The following is a 19,144-nucleotide window of genomic DNA, read 5'->3' as shown; positions in this document are numbered from 1 at the left end:
GTCCGCATGGACAATCTGCTGCAAACATAATTACAAGCAGGAAAACATGGTCACTGGGAACTGTCTTAGATGTGCAAAAATTTTTCTGTTGGCATCAGTCATAGAAGTGAGTTCCAGCATGAAGCTGAGGTTTGCTGAGAAACAAACAAGAAAAATCTTATTCAAATGCCACCCGTGATCAACCACCAACTCAGTGTATATCTGCAATGGGCAAAGCAAAAGCACACACAAATTGCTTAATCCAATTTCCCAATCAACACATAGAGACAAATGTCTGGGATCAGCTGAAACTTATACATCACCATTGGCATTACTAAAAATATCGTTACCTTGATAAGCATCTTCATTCCTGCGATACGTCTAGTGCATACCCTCCTGCCTCCATCAGCGACCAGCTCACAGCTCTTCTGAGCAAGGTGACCCTCAGTCTTCTGCTGTCCCTTTCCTCTTCTGCACTCCCCCATACAAATGCCTCCTTCCCTTCCCTGAGTCAGCTGCGTGATCTCTTCATGACCCCCTAGAGATATCAGATATCATGCCCTGTAGCATTAGATTTGATTATCTTTTTCATTAACTTAGCTCAGATTGCCACAAATGTTATTACTGCTTATGAACTAGCCTTTTGAAATCTAACAGTACAGAAGCCAATGCAATTACATCCCGTAGCAATGAAAGCATGAGGCAACAAAGCAGTAGAGTAATTCTTTCCATTTGTCCTCAGTATAGCGCCCTTCAGTTGCAGGGCAGAAGAAATAACTGAACAGTAGACAGTATGATTCATTAATGCATTTCTAAAAAAAATAATCCATTAATTAGGATCCTTGTTTCCAGATAAACCATTACTCATACCTAAGGGAACAATAGTTGTCCTAAAAATATTTGTGATTTCAGAAAATAACTTAAGTCGTGTATGTCCAACGTGTGGCCCACATGCAGCCTGGCCCCTTACCCTTGATACCAGACCACAGGGAAAAGCAAGAATAATTAAAGGGCTATGTATATGTATATATCCATCTAGCAGGGCAGAAGCATGTATGTAGATACAGATAAGCATGTATATAGGCCTGAACCATTTCTGTTGTCAGAGCCATATAATTATAATGATGCCAAAAGCTTAAGGTAGCAGCTTACCCAAGACTCAAGCAACTCCCCATGTTGACTCCCCTGTAGCCACAGCTCTCCAGCCTTCATCCCCAGACATGGAGATCCACGCTGACACTGGTGCATACGTACATGCTCTGCCTGTGCTTCTGATTGCAGCACAGGCATCATCCCAGACCTCCTCTCATCATCACTTCACAGTGCAGGAGAATGAGTGTTTACAGTGAATTCATAGCAGTGCCCTACATGAGCAGATTTTTCAAATGGTGATGTGAAATCCAGTAACTGTTAGTGGTAGAAAATTGTTAACTGGATACCCTTTGTAGCTGACATAAGAAATATTGCTATTGTCATTTTGATGTAAAGAAGAAATACAGGAAAAAAAATATAATAAAAGGGGGAAAAAATAGAAAAAAAATAGGTGGATTTTTTATTTCAATTTGTTTGTAAGTATTTTTCAGAGTGCCTACAGAGAGGGAAATTGTCTTTCATTCCATATTATTATGATGGAACAGCCAAATGGCAGCATGCAGCATTTAAAATCAGCATTTCAAAGCCCTAGCTATTCTTGGAATAGCTATTTCTATTACTTTGCTTCTTATTTGCACCAAATCAAAACACAGCAAGCTTGTTTGAAGAGTTCCTTAGCTGATTACATCTGAGCCTCTAAAAACTTCATCTAGGAAAGCACTTTCTAGCTATGAAAGAGAAGGAAGCCTTCAATTCCTATGTGATTATAAACAGCAAGGTTCAAAGGGTTTTTTTGTTGGTGGTGGTGGATATTTTTCTTCTTTAAATGCTTTGAATGATAGTTTCATCTTCTTTAGCCTCCTCTTAGCCTCCTGAGGAAATCTATCACAAGGCTGAAGTGCTGTCCTCACCACAGAGGGCATTTGCAACCACTTCTCTGAGTTGGTCTGCCCATCCCCCTCCAACTTCTCTCACCTTTCAGTTTGCAGTTCCACCTGAACTGTGGACTGGCCACCCTAGAAATGCCCCCAAACAAAACTCTTCCTACCATATGATCAGTAGTACCAATGGCCCAATGTTAACTGTGACTCTGGTTCAGCTGCATCAAGGATGATGCTGTTCCAATATTTCCCTCTGCTTTGCTCCAACATTTGTTGCTCACAGAGCAAAGGTAGGAAGTGAATGTGGCCAGGCTCCTACATACACAGTCTAGATCAGAACGGATCCTGACCAGTAAACCTCAGGCAATATGGCAACATGGGTGACATATTTAGTGTGTTGGATGGTATGGAGTACCTTGGTGTCTGGGGAAAGTGGGATAGCTGGGTGATCAGGTCAGCAAGCTCAACAGGGGCTCTGACAGGACTAGCATGCTGAGAGACCCAGTATACCAACCTCTTCACCACCCTGAGTCAGCCTAATCAAGATAATTCCCAAGCATATAGACAACTTAAAGCACTGCTGAAAATAACCTGACAAATAGATTTTCCCCCTTTGCCCTAGGGCCAGGAAAAAATATCCCCCAATCACTGATCTAAGGCTTCTTGTTCTCTACTGCTGCTTTTGCCCAGTGCATGAATATTTATTTCATAACCTGTGACAGCAGCTAACCAGCAAATCACTCCTCTTCGGCTGCAGTGCCACCACATGACAGGTTGCCAAGGGGTAACTAACATTTACCCTTTTCCCTCCTGGGGAAAGAAACTGCTGCTTTCTCTGCCTAGTCTGCAGAAAGGCAGTATATCTCACAGTAACACTTAGTCCAAAACCCCATAATTGTTCAAACCATTCACTCAAAGTATATACTTTGTTGCTCTCTGAAACTGGATGATAGTGAACTGTTTGAAAAATACAACCCTGTGGTACAAGTAAACAGTTTGAAGTTTGCTGTTACACTAACCAGTGATTTGGGCCTGGAAATGGCCTCAGCTGATTTTTTTTTCCTTGGGATCTTTGGTATCTAAAGTCTTTGAAGAGTTCAGCCTCTAATTAAATAGGCAAAATCCTCTCTGCTTCTCACTGTGTTGCTCTTTCCTATGCTGTCTCAGTAAAACAACATAAAAGCTCAAGCCAAGACAGCCTTTTGAAAAGAATCATACAATCATCCATATTGGAGAAGACCTTCCAGGTCATCAAGTCCAGATATCAACCTGATGTATAAAGTACCATCACTGAACCAAGTCCCTCAGTGCTGTGTCTGCCCATCTATTACTTACATACCTCCAGTGATAAGAGCTACTTTCTGAATGAAAGTTGAAAAAACCTCCCATTACTTCAAAAATTGGAATGTGACTCTTGGCATTAGCGGAGAAGTTCAAAAAAAAAGAAAATTATGACTATTTTGAAAGATCTGGAGATCACCATGTACAAAACCTTGCCCCACCACAGATGCATTATGGCTGTAACCACTGGTACGAATAGAGACTCAGACTCCATAGAAGTTATTTTACTTCAAAATTTATGAAAGGATATTTCTAAAAAATATGACACTGCCTATTAATGTGTAAACTCAGAGATCCAGGCATTCTGCCAGCACAATTACCCTCACCTTGCCACGTTGCTGTGGCCTCTGTTGCTACTGACACAGTGACAGGCCGAGCTGCTACCAGATTGTTTTGCAACAGCAACAGGGCTCCTGTTTATTCTACAGTAGGTTGAGTTTGGGACAGCTTTGCATTTATTGCTGATGCTCTTTCATAGGTCACCAGGGTGCTGCCCTAAAACCAAGCATCTTTCCACTAGAGATCAATCATATCTTACCTTGCAATCCATGCACTGCAGTCCATTACAGTTAATCAATGCCAGAAACTTCTCTGCATCCAAAAAGATAAGTAAGCTCATTTTTCAATATTGACCATGGCCATTTGCTTTTCAGCGTAATTTCACTCCAAAATTAAAGAAGAATTAGGAACTATATACTGCTTTTCCTGTGCTACGGACTCCCCTTGTTCCTGCTAACCACAAGGCAGTCTGTCAGCACATAGCACACTGCCATCAGGGACACATAGTGAGGATTTTGCTTCAGCAGTTTGCCAGAGGATTTTTGTAGCTTAAGAGCCCAATTACTCAGTTTAGTCAGGTTCCTCTCAGTAAATGAAAAAGTAGCTGAGTTTTATCTGTGAAGCCAGGCAGGGCCCTGTCCTAGCCCTGCTGTTAATTGAGGTGACCCCCAAGTAGCTTTACCTCACAGTGAGCAGCAGCTGCCTCTGGGGTTGTGCTGACAGCAAAAACAGAGTATGTATGTGACCAGCACTTGGTTATTTTCCCTTCCTCAACTCATTCCTCATCACAGAAGGCTCTGAGGGATGTGGATGTGCAGCCAACAACCTGTGAAAGCATATTTCCCCAGCGGTTCCTTCTGAGAAGCAGGGAAGTGTCAGATGAGGACAGAGCCAGCATTATGCTGCTGCTGTGACTTAATCTCAACAAGAGCTCTGCTGTTAACCATTTAACAGTCTAGACATACTATACAGCACTGCCCCTTCCAGTTTTTGCCCTGCACTGTTCCTAGTAGAGATGGTACAGGGATTTAATTGCCCAGGAAAGCTGTGTGAGAAAGCTCTGAACAGATGCCACAGGGACAGATTCAAGCACTGGTCCAGCTGTCCCATCATCCTGTCAGCAGTGGCACAAAATGCCTCAGACAAAATGCTCTTCTCCTTAAAACCAGGTCCTCTCACATTAGTGGTTCCTGCAGACAGCTAGGTTCTGTGAAAATACATTGGTATTCCCTTCAGAAAGTAAAGACTTGAATTACCTTGACCCTTTTACACTGATGGCCTTCCTCTGCCAGTAGTCAGACAAAGGTGACATCACAGGGCTCTTTTCCATGCTGGTAGAGGGCCTTGGAGCAGAATAGCATCAGTGAAATGCCTTTCCTGCTGCCGGTTGCCCATCATCCACCCCATAACTTGATAGCGTAAGTGAGCAGTGATGCTCAGGGTAAGATGACCCATTTTGAGGTTAATTCTGTTGTCACTGTTAATTTGGAGATTTCTATTGGTTTTGGTAGGGATTATTTTAACTTTATTCCAACGTTCCACCAACAAACGTGACAAGAAGCATGTCATGCTCACCTTATTCCAGACCCTCACTTTATGGCTGTATTTGTCTGCGTATTTCCACAGCATTATTGCTCGGTGCATGACACTACCTTCAGCTGCAGCAAGGTTAAAGGTAGTAAGAATCTTGGCCTTGTGTTTCATTGCTCCTGTCAGTTCCAGTTAGCTACACCATGCCATTATGGTTTTATATAATATAGAAAAACAAGTTTTTATTCTTCCTTTTAACGAAATCCATCCTTTTTTTCCAGGCAGCAGACAGTAAAATTAATGTATTTTCTCATAATATTTTATGATCTTAAACATCAAATATTCTCTGCCTGCTGAATCAGTCAGGATTCATTGACTCCTATTAGCAGTTTACAGGGCACTGCCTCCTCCAAGCAGACACTCATATTAAGCCTTTGAGTCTGCGAAATCATGCTTGAAAGCTGGGAAGTCATTTATGCTACATGCAAGGTCTGGTTTGCAAGAAGAAACAAGAGCACATTTATTTTCTCCAAGGCACTGAAGTGGAATAACAGTCAAAGTCCCAGTGACATAACTATAAAATAGGATGCCCTAGCTTCATCATTACGTATGATCCCTTTTATCATTCAGTGCATTTCAGGTGGATAGAAAGACAATCTCTTTGATCATCTGTCTCTTACACAAGACATGAGGTAATTCAGGGTCAGTAAATTTTCAGATAATATTTTTTTAGGAAATACAGTTCCACAATTCAAGTGGAATAATCCATATTGGCAATTTAGGAATCTTGTGTATGATAATTTACTGCTATGTGCACAGTAAATACAGTTTAAGAAGCTAATTAATTTATCTCACTTGTGAGAGCAACATCAGTTGACCGCAGTTATAGTCAGCAGCATGAAGCAAATAAGGTTTATGTCTTTGCACATACTGTGCATCTCAGAAAGCATATCAGAAACAGTTGCTCTCTTACAGGGTTAAGAACCTCTGCTCCTTTTTAAATGTGGAACAGTAAAAACATTGCTTACTCTCACACTAACAAGTATGTTTCAGTAATTGTAAAGTCATTTTAAATTTTAATTCAAAGTAATTGGATTTGCAGGAAATGACAGGTAATTACTAATGCAAATGGCTCTACTAGATGTGGCTGGACGATTCTCACAGCAGGTGAGAGCACACTGTTCCTCAGATGGTTGTGATTTCTTTCATAATAGTGAGTAAAACAGTTCAAATCACTTCCCTCTGAAGGTAACTTCCACTTTGAAGCTGAAATTAGAGGCATAGTTCAACGTAAGGGATTAACTGTATTTCAGCATTTTCTAACTACTGTTTATATATTTGAAGGCAACATGCCTCTGTGCTAGCTCAGACCAGATGGCCTGCATTTCACAAGGCCTGTCTCTTTCCACCATCCTCACTTCACTTCCAGACCTCAGAAAACTTCCTCCTGGTCATCAACATACCTGCATGCAAGGATTTACAGTACTGAGAGGGCTCCAAAAATTCATGTATAGATGGTCCAGACAAAAGTTGACCTCTGTAAAGGGCACCATTTTGACAGCAGGAAGAATCTTTCTCTCACTGCAGTTCTGCAAAATGAAAAACAAACCCATGAATAAGTAAAATGTGACTGATGTAGAGTGCCTTGATTTACAGAATTATCTGCTAAAGGGGTAGAAGAAACTAAGCCTCCTAGGAAGGTCATGGTGCAGCTAGGAAATAGCAACATTTTCTCAATGGAAAGCAAGCAACAGTTCAAGAGACTTTCTCACAGAAGTCCCCAGGGACCAAAACGAGCCATGAAGTCTCTAAGTTCAGAAAGAAGAAGGCTGAGAGAACACCACAAGAGTCACACAGAGTTGTCTTGCTCGGCTTTTTCCCTATGTCTTCATCTATCGGCATTCTTACAAACAACACTCAGGGCTGGGTGAACTGCGGGTCAAGATCTGCAACAACAGTGTTACCTTCTGAAAGCACCAACATCTCTCCCACAATAATCCATAAGATGCTGAAAGCTTAACTCACATCTGAGGTTTCTGTTAGATGTGTTATTTTATCCAGCTCCTTCCCCAAGCATTTTATAATTCTCTTTGAATTGCTCATTTTTAAAAGTCTATAGCTCTTCTCAGAGCAGAGAGAAGCTCAGATGCACCTTTTGGGTTTGGAAGTAAGAGCACAGCCACAGTTCTAATGGCTCCTGGGTTTCTCTCTTGATGGCTGCAAGGCTCAGCATCAGAAGTAAGGCTTCATGCACAGTTCAGCATAGACAGGAAGAAAAGCAACAACCACCTTACAGTTGGGAAATCCTGGCAGTGCAACATGCAGTCTCAAGGATGCAAAAATGCTCTGAGAAAAGACTGTGGCACATACAGGGACAAGGAAGATTACTAACATGTCCGGAGATGATTGGTGAGCCCCATTCCAGCCATTCTCCTTGGCTGAAGGTTGAAGAGAAAAAAGAAGCAAGCGTCACTGTTGAAAAGTGACACTTCTTTATATAAGAAGGGTTTTGATATCTGTGGGGGGGAAAAGGAAAAAAGAATATGAAGTGGCAAGAGGAGTCCAGTCATAATACAGTACTGAGCAAGGCCTACTTGTACTTAATGATTTTTCCTCTGTGTTTCTGCCTGAATCCTCCAGCAAATCAGTATGCCAGCCAGGGGAGACAGTGTACTGCAGCAAGAAAAGACAAAAAGGAAAGAAGACTGTTTTTTTCTATCTGCGCATTTCCAGTGCAAAAGCAGAGAAACCACAGAGGTTATACCTTAAAACAGAGCTCACTTGGTGTTTCTGTTTCCCTTCTCATGACCTTCACGGGGAAGACAAAAAAAAAAAAAAAAAAAAACACATATCACCAGGCAGAGCTTCTGTGAGAGCAGCTGTAATTGGAAGAGATCTAGTTTCTGCTGAGCAGCAGCATCCTATCTTCTTCCTCCAGAAGGTGAAAGGAGGAAAGAAGGAGGAAAGAAGGAGGAAAGAAGGAAAGAGGTTAGAAAGAATGCTGAGGCAGAGCTACAGGGTCACAAGATGAGGTTGCCACTGCAAGCAGTGACATCCTTATGGACTAACGTGGGTCCAAGAAGCACCCCAGTAGGCCGACTGATGGCTCCAAGAAGCACAGAAAGCTACCATACTTACACCCTCCCCTCCCATTGATTGATTCTCAAAACTGGGAATAACTTGAAGGCTCTTTCCAATGCTGTGCCTTGCCTGGGTTTGCTCAAGTGACAGGTGAGCTCAGCAATGACAGCTGGGGGAGGGCTGGAATACCCTATGATCCCAGCCTCTAGGCCTGGAGTTTTCCTTTATGTAATCCTCCAATATTTAACAGTCTGTAAAGTTTTTTAGGGTGTTATTCCATAAACTTGAATGTTTTCTACTTCCTTGATGCTTGAATGTATTGTGACTGCTGAGCTCAGGTAAGGATAGGTGTTGGTAGGCAAGAGGAAAAGCAAGGACTTCCCCTACATTCCTATTTATTTATCTATAAATATGTATACATATCAATAAAAAGAGAATTCCCCTCACGGAGGCTTAAAGAAGAACTTGAGGTCCTTCATCATGAATTGAAAGGACCTACAGGAAAAAAGGACAGACATTTTACCTCTAGAAAAATGGCATTTAGAGAATGAAACATGCAAAGCAGTGAGCAATCAAGCTGTGCCCTTAAGGCCATGATTACATTGAGCCCAACTTCAGATGAAGGCCACTTTATTGAGTTGTCTAATTTATTCTAATGACTGCTTCTTAGCTGGAGTAGCATTAGAAGTCCCATGTAATTTGGGAGATATTTAGCTGGAGCCAATGAACTATATAACGTTTAACCAAGTATTACGCTAGTGTGGAAGTTGAATCTCCTTTTGATTGACAAAGAAAGCAAAAATCTACAAAATAAGCATAGGGGAAGTGCATTGAATTTCACTTTCACTCTTGGTTGTGTGGGACTTTTTAACTCATTTATTTTATTTTCATGACCTTTAGGCTTACTCTGTAGGCTGTGCATACAGGAGATCAGACTGGATGGTCACAGCAAACCCATTTGAAACTGAAGCCTGCATTATTCCAAAACACATTTCCTTACTGTGCCCTGGCAGCCATGGGAAGAATTTGCATGTATGTACAACTCATACAGCAGCGTTGAATGCTTACCCTTCAGTATGAAAGTGGGAACACCTTCCACCTTCACCAAAACCCAGGGCTGCTTTTGAAAAGCCCTGAGCACAGACCATTCTCTGTGGCCCACAGAACCTCAAGCAGACAACTGCCTCTTGTATCTTAAAAGTCCCCTCTACAGCCCGAAGAGACAGACTCGATAACAAAAGCAGGTACAAAATCCCGACACTGAAAAAGAGTCAGCCCGAGCTGAGCTATCCAACAAATTTCTAGTTTGTTATGTCATGAGATAGACAAGTCAGGGCACAGTAACAGCCAGAGCTATCAGCATCCCACCCAAAAGTCAAAATGTCAGTATTTGTCAGAAGCACGGCTTGCTTCAACTCATTTTTGAAGAGAAAATATCCTAGGGTTTTCTCTTTGGTAGAAACCAGCTTTGCAAGGCTAGACCCTCAGCGACCTGCAGTTCAAACACATACACATCTCCCTACCCCCCTCTTCCAAAATTGCTCCTTTCTGGTACTTCAGCCATCCCCAGCAGAGCAGGACCTACTGCCATTCCTTCTGGCCACGGACAACATACGCAGCACAGCCTGCAGCAGACAGATAGGCAGCTGCACTGGTGCTGTGAAGAAATAGAGAACGCAAAAAACTGTATCAATGAAAGAGGGAAAATATGCCATAAAGTGGAAAAGATATTATGCACTGTTTTTGGAGTTTTCTTGTCTGTGCTATGACAGCAGACATGAAAGAGATGGGAATGCCATCAGGAGCTACAGGTGTAGATGAAAATGATGTCCAAATGCAAAGGTAGAATTATTGGTACTGTGTTACCCTGAAGTAATTATTGTTCTGCAGTCCTCACCCATTGAAAATCTTAACAAGGTAAGCATTAATATGCTGTACATTGCCTCTGGAAATAGGCAGTGTGACTGAAGTGTGCATAATAAACTAGTCCAGGTTGCAACACAAGAGAGCTTTGCACAGGCATACGTGACCACATGCTCCTGCTCAGACATCTATAGCAGACTGTCCCTTCCATTGTCATTTACACGCTCCTGAGTAATTGCACTCATAAGGGTGACTCTGCTGAAATGAGCAGGAAATCGACTGAAATATCGATGCTGCCAAAAGATCCTGTGCACGTTGAGGGAACATTTCATTTTATGTTTCTATTATATACAGCTGGGGAACATGGCAACCAGTCATCGGGAGATGTCCATGTTGCACTGGAGTTCTTCAGACATGAATAGCTGATAAACAGCATCACCATTAAGGTAAGTAAAGCTTTCCTAGTAACCCACATCAGATCAGACAGGAAACACTGGATGGATCCAAAATATGTGTTTCTCTGCACTAAGTACTGAGGCAAAACTCTCCAGGATGAATATAATCATGGCATGCTTATAAAACTCAACCAGATATCTGCACAGCAGTAGAAGTCAATATTAAATTCAATATTGAAAGACGCTGGCTGCATTACTGGAGTACAAACTGAACTGAAAAGACAGGATGTCACCAGACAGCACAGATTCTCTATAAAAAAAATACCTTCTGGCAGGAGCAATGTACATGCTAATCATCATTGGATGTGGTCAGGGCAAAGAAACACAATTAAGCTTTACTGAACAAGGTCCAGAAAGAGTTTTTCGCTCCTGGGCTTAGCAAATCTCTGCTCTGATGAATACAGAATTTTAAAAGCTCCAAATAGTGTGAGATTGCAAGGACTGGTATGTGGATCTCCCTTATCCTTAGCTGGATGATACAGCCTTGCATGTAGAAGCTTTGGACTTCTGGCATAAAAACAGATGCAATTAGCTCAACTGCAGATTTGCAAACACAGTCAAAACATTTTGTGTCCAAGTCAATTCAGAATGAAAACAGGATTCTTTAAAAGGTTTCTTGAAATGAATTTTTGCTGTCTAACCAGTCTCAGTAACAATTAGGAGCAGTAAAGCATCCTGCAGGAAGCTGTGGAAAATTTGGCAGGGAAAACCTCTGCTGTAGATATGCCTGCACATTACTGTTGCAGGTAAATTTTTCAAGGTGGCAGAAGTGGGAGGGGAGGAGTTAGTCCTTTCCTAGTGTTTTTGGTGTTTCATGCCTCAGCCAGTGTTTCATTTCATGTTGGATTAACTCTTTTATTGCTGAATATAAAGTTTGTTATCTCTTCTAATTATACTTTCAGCCTTGTTCCAGATCTTCCCCCTTCCTCTATCAAGAAGGCACACATGTGACTGCTATCTATCAACCTTGCTTTCCACCAGCACCTTTTTTCAGCTACTCTTATTTTACTGTCAGTCCATTTTTGTTTCCTTTTCTCATTCTGTCTCTTCTTTCCAACTTTTTTCCTTGTTTGTTCCTTTCCTCTCCCTTGGCTGACTACCTCATCACTCCATTCACCATGTTTTTCTCTCCTAGCTTCAGACTTCCATTTGTCTTCCTTCCCATCTCCCAGCCTTTCCTGCTGTAATATTTCCACTCACCCAGTATAACAAACAGAGCCTTCAGCCTTGATGAGCTCCCGTATGATTAAAACCTGCAAGATTTGGACCTTCTCTATTTGCAGTATGTCTTTCAGAAGCAAGGGAGAGGGCTTTTATTCTTTTTTAAAAAATGAGATCTCCTGTTCCCTCACTCTCCTTTGCCTTATCATCCATCAAAGCAATCAGCCCTTTATAAAACAAGCCATAAGAGGAGCCTGTTGGCAGGGAATCTGCACTGACTGGGAAGCTGCCAAAGTCTGAAGAAGTGCTGAAAAACATCACGGGAGAGATAGGAGGAAGCTGTGCCCAGTCTTTCAGAAATGGGTTAGTATTACAAAAGGGAAAAAAGGCACAGAGACATTTCAGGAGTTAGCGTCTCTAATGCAAAGCCTTCACAATTTAGGAAGAGAGTGATTTGGAAATGATTGCTTTTCTCAGCAGTTCCCAGTTCAGAGTTAACACTTCTAACTCTCCCCTTCTTCCAGCTTCATGTTCACCCAGCAGCTGCTGCTCAAACCCCAGCATGTGACAGAGAGCGAATGCAGCATCAACCAAATTCTCTCCACTTGAAAAAACACCCTTCTGCCAATAAGCATTTGGAAAGACGATGTAAAGGGTCCTCTGGGAAAGCAAATTATAATATTTATCTCAATCAAGTCCTTTTATACAAAATTTTGCTTTGGCATTCATCTGAAGGTCCACATGCCTACATCCAGGGAGAAAGTGTGTAAATCTAGTTTGAGAGGTAGTATTTGTATGCAAGCATTACAAATCATTCAAAGCCACTTAGTTACATTTGCTTCCTGCATACAAGCATGCATCTGTTCCCATGACTACTTTTCCCATTCGTGCTTCTCCTTTCTTTTCCGTAGTTTGCTGTGTCCATTCATAGTATCTTGGCTTTGGTTAGCTATGAGTAATTTGGCATCCGCCACCCAGCACCTGGCAGACTGTTCTTCAGTGGTGACAGAAGTTTGCAGTACTATAACCCTAGAGAGATAACTGGTGAAATATTACTGCGTTTACTAATGAGAAAGACTTAGCTCAGAAATATAATCTGAAAGCACAACAGCATTTAAATGTTCCCCTTCTCGTTTTCCTTTCCCTTAATCAGCATGAAGAAAGAGGCTTGAGTGAAGAACACTTAACCTGTACCCCAATAACTTACTATGCTCTTTACTCTCTATCGAAGTAGGGTGAAGTTCTTCTCAGTCCAAAACGGTCCACTCACTACCACTTGTAATGGCAGCTGTGAGCCACTTTGTGCCGGAGGAGTGCAGTATTTGAGATGAAGGTGGGTACACGGGGACACTAACTTCCTGGAAAGGAAGCAATGAATTTGGGGTTTCCAGCTTCTCAGTTTAAACAAGCTCAGCATTCACAGAGACTGACAGAGGGACCATAAAGCTAATCTGGCTGACCACTGCGAAAACCTAAAAAGTGGTTTGGAAGGAAATAGGACGGATATACAAATAGGAAATAAGCTGACTTTCCTCTTTACAAATCCACTCAAGAATCCTCTACACTTATGCAAAGTAAAATGGCAGAAACTTCGAGGCCTTTTGCCTCATCCAGTAATTACAGACAGAATATTACTGAGCCAATAGGATCCAAGATCCCAAAATAGGACACTAACAAGGGTGGAACCTGAGCTGGCCTCTGGTCTGTCAGTCGTTAAAAGCAAGATGCTCCTGGTCCATCTAAGACTAAGAATGGTCTGTTAGTAAGTCTACACTCTTACATCACCTTTGTTTGGTGTTACTTTCTTTTTCCATTTTGAACTTGAAGGATAGAAGCCAAAATTCAACATTTCACAGCTATCAGAACTTTCCTTGATCATGAAGCCTCTGACCCCAGAAAACATGAAGGGCTGCAGAAGCTGAGCAATGAACAGATATCCCACCAGGTATTTAAATCCCAAACCTAGATGCTTCCTACAACTAGCTGTGCTCTTTATGGTATATATATGTTATGGCATACGGTATATGTTAAGGTATAGTTGTGAATTATTGGGCATCTTGTATTTCCATCTATCCCTTAGTTATTCTCAAGTTAACATGCATCTACTGAAAATAGCTGTGCTACACACTTGCCATCTTCTTCAGGCAAATGCTTGTTTCAGCATGGGGGCTGTTCACCAAATAAGATATAACCTACTTTAAATTTCTTAGTGGCAAGTCCCTAGCCACTTAAGTCAGTAACAACTGTAAAGTTTCATAAAGTATGCCATAACTTTTTTAGAGATCTTTTAACATGTTTCTTAACAAATAACTCATGACAATACCTAACCACTTTTCCTTCTACAAAGACTAACATTCATGCTAATTTGATTGATATTTAGACTAAGTTTTTCCTTCCAATTTAGTTTGTATTTAAAAGAGATGATTATTTTTCCTACTTATTTAATAACTATGACTCATACAAGCTTTTAAATCTGACTTTTGTTTTTAGTTTTGTATTCTCATGTGACTTTGCTGCTGTTATATTTGACTCCCAAACAACTCTATTTTGGCGAAGAAACTGCAGATCTTCCAGACCTCAAATTTCAAGAAAAGTTAGTACTCATCCAGGTATTCATAAATAATTCATAACATAGCTTCATCTTTAGCACCATATTAAAGTCAGCCTATTAATTTGCAAATCCGTATTTGCATTATTCATTTTGTTCTAATTGCAGAAATTCTCAAATAAAGCTGAGAAACACTGCATCACTAGGAGTTGTTAGAAGTTAGGGACAAGTATTTTTACCTAGAACCAAGGCTCAGTTTCCTGTTCGATACCTTTGAGCTCTTGGCTAAATGCAGCTTGACATCTTAGCCCAATTTTTGTGGAAACAAGCTCGTGCAATCATGTTTCATGCATACATCCTAGGGGGTTCATAAACCCACAGGCCAAACTAAACTAAAATCTGGCAAAAGAGCAAAGTACTCTTAAAGAAGACTCAGTACATTTCAGCTACTTCAAGTTGCTTGAAAATAAATAACTACACATAAAAGAGAGGCATCTTATGTGCCTTAGCCAAATATACATCTCATTAGAAATTAGGGAAGCCATATGGAAGGGAACTAAAAAAAATGCCTTACTTAAAGAAAACCTCGGTCAGCTATCTTTTCAATTTTAGAGACTGTGGTATAGGTAAGAGAGGAACATGCATGTTGGCAAGCATCATCTTTGAAATATATTTACATACTGGCCAAACATTTGTTTTGAGCTACCATATATCCATATTTTCTGGAATAAGGCAAGTTACTACACATAAAAGTAAAGCCCATGAGAGATGTTTACCCTACTGAAACCTCTAGAGTTTTTGGACCCCTTGGTCCAAAACTCTCAGAGGGGAGACAGAGAGGGAGGTACTGGTCTCTTCCTCCTTGTAACCAATGACAAAATATGGAGAAATGTCACAAAGTTGCACCAGAGGACGTTCAGACTAGACATTAGGAAAAATTTATTTACCACGAGTATAGCAAAACACTGGAACTTGCTTGCCAGAGCAGCGGTTGATGCGCCTGTCAGTGCTCAAGAAGTTTTTGACCTCAAAAATATGCTTTAACTTTTGGTAAGGTCTGAACGGTCAGGCAGTTGGACTCTATGATCTTTGTAGGGACCTTCCAACTGAACTGTTCTAAACCATGTACATGCACCTCTTTGCCATGTTTTGTATCATCAGCACCTGAAATGAACATAACCACATCTCTACTTAAACAAGAAGAAACAGTGGACTTCCCCTTTTCCACCTAGTGCGCCTGTCAGTGTTTTCTGGCAAAACAGACATTTGGTGGAGGTACCTAGGATAAGCATCCCCACCCCACCACCAGGAAGAGCTTCTCTGCCGGGGCTCTACAGCTCTCCTGACACAGAAGACAAAGGCCAGTCTGCAGTTCTTACTCCTGCCTAAGTTTCAATTTTAGGTCTTTATGAAAGCCAGAGCAAGGAACACCCAGCCATCAAAAAGAAATATCTGACCTAATCAATACATTGAGCCAAGACAGCCAAAACAGAAACAGAATCCTTCATGGGAAGATGGAAACACCTTCTGGGAGACAACTGTGTCTGGGGGTCTCTTTGTTTGTAGCAGAGTCCCACCCTCTGATTCCATTTCAAAGTATTTCTGCTTCACAGAGACCAGTCAGGCAGTTCATATCACTGCTCCAATATCCTGACCTGCTAAAGCTGGATGTCTCAGGCAGATGCTGCTGAAGAGAAAGTCAGGTGGGTCACTGACTCCTCATAGGTCATTCTTGTTGATCATCTATCTTAAAACTAGATAACGTACTTTATTTTGATGGTAAGCAAACAAAGAAAAAATAAAAAAGTTCAGTTTGCAACCAAAGCAGTGCTCCTAATACAAAATGTTTTGTGAGGACACATCTCTCTCACAGCACTACCTTAAACCATGTGGAGACTTTCTGGGCCCTGAAAAAAAAAAAATAGAAAAAAGAAAAAAAGAAAAAGAGATCCCAAGAAGCTGGCCTACAAAAACTCCTCATACAGTGTCCTGGAAAGTCTTGGAGAATACCACGCATCACACTCAGGTGGGTGTATATACAACGTGTTGACTGCTCCACCTGACCATGACTTATTCAGCATGTCAGAAGAGCCAAGACCTGTGTTCAAATTCCAGCAGGTCTCTAGCTGCATTTGGTGATTTGGGCAGACGTTTCAGAGTTACCAGAAAAAAAAAAAATATATATATATATATGTAAATGTACACACATCAGCTACAAAAACTTGTTTGAGCAATTTTGGCTGACACAAAGTTACACCTCAGCCCATCAGCTTTGTCCCCACCGACATCAACAGGAAGATTGCTGTGAACCTGAACAGGATTTTGTTTTGGGTGTTTTTCCAGGTTTCCATGTCACATAGCAGGGTCAAACTCAAACTAGCCCTAGCCTATGACATGAGGCATGTTAAGATCAAAACAGACATGGTTTATACAGATTTTGCATAACATGCTAGTAGTTAACTTTCTGGCTTTTCTTTCAGTTCATTCTATAGAGAATAAATAGCACGTAAGAAAAATGTATGATAATCGTGCTCAGAATATACATCTATATGGATTGTTGACACCTAATAAGTGGTGCGTTACTAGGGAACCTTACCCTCTACATCTCAAATTTGAAGAAATATTTAGGATGAGAGAACTCTGGAAGGTAAGGGAGCAACTAATGGCACTGTGTTTCCACAGCTGTAAGAGTACAAGGCAGATAATTCTCTTTTTATTCCCTTCTGGCAGGCTGGAGCAAAGAAGTAACATGAAGTGCTCATAGTCCCAGTCTAAACTCTGGTTCTCTGCAGCCTGGTCTCTTCCAGTTAAATCTCTCTCTGTTTTCTCTCCCAGAAGAATACCAAGTTCACACTTTGAGAAAGCATTTGGAAGAAGATAAATGCAATTCTAGCATTAGGATTTTGAGGGTTAGCCATCACATTTTTCAAAAAAAGAGGACTGTTAGAATTAATTGTCTCCCCCGCTCTGTACACCTCCTACCAAAGAGCATTAAACCTCAAGAGATACGTCTGAGGACGTTGTTAAAGCAGAGCTGAAAACCCAGGTTGGGGACTTGGACTACAAAGCAGTACCAACGCCACCACTGTTGGCATTTCCAAATAAAATTTTTCAGGATCTGCTTCAAATTCAGGGCATATCAGAGACCGTCCTGCTACTCTCTCCTCACCAACGCCAGTAGGAGTATCAAGCTCCAGGAACAGCCAGCTTAAGGAACACTGCCCCCCAAAATGGCTCAGAGGGCATCTAGGACATACCTTGTATGCATGCATGAGAAAAACTGGGTCACCACGAGTCCTTCCACGTTTTTTCTTCTGTGGATGCTCTGCAGCATGAGGTAAAATCCTGCAACAAGAGCAGCAGGAGAGCAGTATTAGAAAACCCATCAATAGGTCAAGTGCCCAGGGATACAGAGGTCTGAAACACATTGTGCGAGCCCTTTCTTACTCAGTAATTCCCCATTCATCTTATCTACAGTTCAGTCAAGCAAAGTATTCAATCAGAATTAATTCTAACTATATATAAATGAAAGAGTGCATTTAGAAAACCCCAGTGGAAATTCATATCAGTAACAGAGACAAGTAACAGGAAGTATCTCCACATTAGATGCAATAAATAAATAAAATTCCATTTTAAAAAAAGCGAATCATCTAAAATCATCTATCATAGTTCAGATTTGGGCAGAGCCAGGGTCATAAAAGAACTCATGACTCAGAATATGCTGAATCACTATTCACGCTGGGAAAACACCCACTGAGAGCATCTCTTGTCCTACCATAGAAAGGGACAGAGGGAATGTTTCTTCAAGTGCTTTGGAATGACTTTCTTCAGAAACGAAAATTCCCCATGCTGAACTGCAGATGGAAACGTTCTCAAAAGGAGAGGGAAAACGAAACTGTATGTGTATAACACAAGGCTGATTTGAGTTAGCTATTGCAAAAGTCAAGTTTTCATTTTTAGTAGCAGAAAACAAGACTGGATTACATTCAGTTTGCATAAACAGAGCAGGCATAAAGCCCAGAGGCCTCAGTTTCTCTGCAGTCTGTTAAATACTGAGATGCCCTAGGTGGGACCACGTGGCATAGCAAAAGAGGACACAACATTGTGCATCAGTGGCCATGGCCACAGCAGTAACACCACAGCCTCAACTGCCAGGACCTTCCAGAAATACAGGTAGATTGAGTATAGAGTTTTCCTGTTGGGAACTATCCCTTCTGGTCCTGTCCTATATATCTCTCCAGATTTTTATCCATTCAGCCCACATCAACCACCCATGCCTGTTTTCTCTGGAGGGAGTAGGGGCAGATCCTGTAAATCAGTGGTTACAACAAAGCTTGAGTGCCTTCCTGTACACAGGAAAAACCAAATCCATGCTTTGTACATCACAGAAGACTATCATCACCCCAGAGGGTTCTTCAATGAGAGGGCTACAGCTTTATCTTTCACAACTGTTCTACATCTCAGAAAGCAACCAGGTTCTCCCCACGCCAAGGGCAAGGCAAGGCTGCCTTCCCCCAGCCTGGTGAGCTTGGGCTGTGGGGTGGCCTGATTCCCAATGACACTTCATTATTCTTTGTTCTCTGTGCAGTCCGGCCTACAGGGCCTTGCACTCAGCAAGTGCTGGGCTGGCTAATGGCATTTTGCTTTTCCTTCTTGGTTGTTTTGCCTAGCCTGTGGAAGAGAAAGCAATTGTGTTGGCATAGCCATCCCTATCTGACACAACAGACAGAAGCCAGGATAAAGGTGAGAGGCTCCAGGAGATATAAAAACACTCCTAACACCTAAATGTCAACTCAGTAAAGGTCAGCAGGAAGAAAACTAATGAAGAACTGAAAGAGGGCTGAGCAGTTAAAGCTGACTTATTTTCCAGTCAGCTGGAAAAGAACCATGTTCCAAATCACATTTTCCAATACAAATATTTTACAAGAAAAAAA

General features: G+C 41.5%; 1 long non-coding RNA gene across 2 annotated transcripts; it reads left to right on the top strand.

Moving 5' to 3' along the window:
- Nucleotides 1–9,412: 9,412 nt before the first annotated feature.
- LOC101750429 lies at nucleotides 9,413–18,452 on the top strand. Of its 2 annotated transcripts, XR_005858255.1 has the most exons (5): nucleotides 9,413–10,492; nucleotides 12,894–12,995; nucleotides 13,490–13,607; nucleotides 14,153–16,857; nucleotides 16,941–18,452. It is a non-coding gene; the product is annotated as an uncharacterized LOC101750429 (long non-coding RNA). The 2 variants fall into 2 exon arrangements; XR_005858256.1 differs by having other exon boundaries at nucleotides 14,153–18,452.
- Nucleotides 18,453–19,144: the final 692 nt, after the last annotated feature.

This window comes from Gallus gallus, chromosome 3, assembly GCF_016699485.2.
Source record: "Gallus gallus isolate bGalGal1 chromosome 3, bGalGal1.mat.broiler.GRCg7b, whole genome shotgun sequence".
Lineage (NCBI taxonomy): Eukaryota > Metazoa > Chordata > Aves > Galliformes > Phasianidae > Gallus > Gallus gallus.
The sequence above is the reverse complement of the archived record's forward strand: the minus strand, read 5'-3'. Positions and strand labels throughout refer to the sequence as shown.